Source organism: Thunnus maccoyii, chromosome 8 (genome assembly GCF_910596095.1).
Source record: "Thunnus maccoyii chromosome 8, fThuMac1.1, whole genome shotgun sequence".
In the NCBI taxonomy this organism is placed as follows: domain Eukaryota; kingdom Metazoa; phylum Chordata; class Actinopteri; order Scombriformes; family Scombridae; genus Thunnus; species Thunnus maccoyii.
The window spans coordinates 13,122,287-13,126,309 of record NC_056540.1 but is presented as its reverse complement, the minus strand read 5'-3'; positions in this window follow the sequence as shown (position 1 = coordinate 13,126,309).

Sequence of the window (4,023 nt, the reverse complement as noted above, 5' to 3'; positions counted from 1 at the left end):
GTAGTCTTGGAGAGAAAAGGGGATCTGCATCAGAGAGGCCACGAAGGCCAGATGTGGGTGCTGTTGTAACTGGTAGAGATTCCTAGAGGGTGAATAAAAGGCTAGGATCAGGGTTGCAGAGGGTGTCAGTCAACCAGTGTAATTGATAGCAGAGACTGACAGCTGCTGTCGTGAGCGGGCGTCACCAGGTCCTCCACACTGCCGCTCTCCTCCTCACAGAAAAAGGAGGAAAGAGGGACACAAGAAAAGAGGTGCGGGCAGGGTGAAGTAAGAGAGGTCAGGAAGTCATAGGGACGACAGGTGATGAATGCAGAGATTTAAAGGAGGCACCAGACAGGTCCCGACACCTTCTAACACGCCACAAGTATCAGCCCTGACCTGTCCAGTTCCTGCTCTCTGACACTGTGATTGACATAGAAACAGACAGGCGTAATGAACATAACCATATGCAATATAAAAATACTTCAAAGTGCTGCTATGTTACTTGAATGATGATGAATCATCTGCAGTTTGTTTTCCCAGCTGTGCCCAATAACTTCAAATCAATAACACTGGCAGAAATAAGTGTGAAAGTAACTTAAAACAGAGCCTATTTGTTTTTTTCCACCTGTGCTGAATCACTTTTAACCTACAACCCTGCAAGAGATGAGTATTAAAAGTCACTTCAAACAGAAACAAACTGTTTGCAGCAGTGCATGTTTGCACAAACTTGTTTTGTTCAGACACAACTTCCAACCACAAAATGTACGGCTATAAAACATCAGTCTGCACCTGACAAATGTCTTAAATGAAGGCCAGAGGCATGAATCAAGCTGCTGGTACATGATGATTAACCTGGCTGGCAGCAAGTGTAATATCTGCCTGACATATAATGCAGTTATTCACACGCTGCAATTATTTGAAAATGGACAAAATAGGGATTATAATACCTTAAATCACGTTGCTGTGCATTGACACATTTAAAAGTGTCACACCATGTTAAGTGTGTAAACAATCACTGTAGGAATGCTGGTTTGTTCTACAACAGCCAAGTTGCTCTTGAGGAAATGCCTTTGTTCTGTGTCTTTTTTTTTCTGTCTGTCTTACAGAAGGGAAGCTTAGTGACAAATATGTCTGTTGCTGTAGGCCATCTGGCAAAGCAATAAAGTGTTGCACTCATGCAGCAATGTTGGTCTCCTACTTCTCTGAATTGTCTGAAGTCTGAACCTTCATCTCGTGTATCATTTATCATAAATCTTATGGCCGTTTATGTTTTATTCCATGAGACAGCCAACAAATTCAGGAGGCACAGAGTCCATCTACTGGCTGTCACCTCTCATGCAAGTTAGAATACCAATGACATGATTAGCGGCTGCAGGATTGGCTGTAATTGTTTTATCTTGCGGGACATGTATTTACAAAGACGTAATTATATCCGGCACAGAGTGCAATTAGTTCAGTTACTTAATTCATCAAAGTATTTGGGTCTCGTCATGTCAGCATCATAAAATTAAATTCAGCTTCTTCATTAATTCTCACCACCTGACAGTTTAAGCAGATGGCTAAGTCTGATTTCATCCATAAATGAAATAAATACTTGTTTTTTTTAGTATCCCTGCAAAGCTGGAGTGAGAACTGAGGATCTCTGGAAAGCATCAATAATAACGACATAAAATCAAGTTTGTGTGAGTAAGAGAAGATTCACTCACTAAATATATGTTTGTCTGAGCCCAAAGACTCAAACAGCTTTGAGTTATGGGCCACTGAATAGAGCAAAATATCTTACTAATGAACAAATAACTCCCTCTGTCTATCCCAAAGCAACCCTATTCAAGTATCTAGGAAAGCATTCCAAAACACTGCAAATAATTTGGGTCATCAGCTTGGATTGGATGTGATCCTAGAATAAATGGGCTGAAATCATTTAGGCCACTCATGGCCCAGCAATTAAACAGCACAACAAACTCCCGACTTCTCCAGGCTAATCGGAGATTTTAATAGCTAACAGTCTAAATTGACCAGTGAGTGACTAAACCTCTTGCTCTCACGTGCGTCCTAAAATAGCTTGTGTGAAAGCAGGGTCTGTTGTGGAGGGCTGTCACTGACCCTTTAGGCAGGAGAAGATGTGTTCACCCTGACTGCCAGGCTAGTGACTGCAGCTTGCACAAAGATAAAGCATGTCAGATGCAATTGCCATAGACACACAGTGGCCATGACATCATTCTGTGCACAAGTGACCGCTAAGCAGTGTGAAGAGTGAGAGCAAAAGAGAGGAACGTGTGGAAGAGTACACAAACCCTGCACCCTATGCATGCTTTGAGCACACAGAGCAAACCCAACATGACCAATGATGTCAACTACTTTCCCATAAAGGGACTATGGGAAAACTGGGGTGCAGCAAGCAGTAGCCCCCTTTTCAACATCTTCAGGGCAGAATGGTATGTTAATGACTATCACTTCATGGGCCACATCCTCGAAACTGACATGTTAAACATGTGAAATGAAAATTATATTATATTGTAAATAATGAGGGAAAGAAGTAAGGGTCTGTCTTGCCTATCATTTATGGTTCAAATTAATATTGGCATAAGGGTTGTAATTGAACTGTGATGCTGCAGAAAGTGGTTGTTTAACAAAAAAAATAGGGGGAAATGTGCACCATCTATACAAAAGTAGAATACAAACACCATGCTACAACACAAGGCAGAGGATTCTGCTGCCAGTTACAGACAGGTAAACATATATGTGGGAATAACAAGGCAAAATCATGTTCAAAGCTGGTCTGCAAGTCTCTGAAAATCTTTCTTCAACATTGGTTTACAGAGATTGCCCCCTGTTGGCGATTATGACATTTGCACACCATCTCCACAACGGCCCACATGCAGTACTTTCACAGCTGAATTGTCAGACTATCCTGGTTATACATTGTGAACAAGATACAGTTCCCATACACTCATTCCAAAAACATATCCACAAAATTGTCACTCAAAGTATGAGTTCTGTCTCTGCACACTGGGATAGCACATTTTAATACCAATCAACACAAGGAAATAAAGAAATTGCATTTCTTAACATTGTTACCAATGTAATAACTTTGGATAGATAGATAGATAGATAGATAGATAGATAGATAGATAGATAGATAGATAGATAGATAGATAGATATAATATAATAAAATAATATTAGGAACACCATTCAATATAATGCACTCCAGTACACCACCACCACCCACTACGACCTCAGTAATAAACATACAGTAGAATTATCAGCTTTCTGACAATGTCAACAAAAACTGAAAATGTATAAGCTTCATAAATGTAAAATTTATGGCAGAGCTGTTGTATTGGATTATATTAGATTACACAGGTGCACCTGATGAAGTGGCTGGTGAATGTACATATGATAATAGCATATACAGACAGTACCCCAAAGATGATCAAAATATGAATATGAAATACAACAGATGTAATGGACAATGTAATAAACTAAAATAAGAGTCGGTCTTTCCTGTCAGAGGAGTCTACAGAGGTGAGTCATTGTAGCCTACACTTTATAGACTGTTCAGATCAGAATGATATTCTAATCAATTAATTGCGCTTGGTAAAGAAAGACACAATTACACGTCACCTTAACAAAATAATTTATTTCTGGTAAAATAGTCTTGCATTGCTTTGCTTTTGATGTTTCTATGACAAGGGAATTATCCCCAGAGCAGGATTATTAACTACAACAAAGCTAACTCTCTGCATAAGTTTAGGACCTCTCTTGTCAAAGTGCAAGGTCAAATAGGGAGTAACCTGCTATCATGTTCAAGTAGTTTAATGTGTCCATTTGTAGTATATACAGGTTTCTTTTCTACCATGACTGTACAGTACAGCAGTGGAAGAACGATCACATGTATATGAGAAGAGCTGATGCTGTTCTGATATCATTTGCACTCTGTCTCACTGCACCAATGTATTCATCCGCGCAGCATTATCGTAATCGTTTTACTTTTTCGAATATTGAACTTCTGACGCATGGTTAGTAAACAATATTTGAGG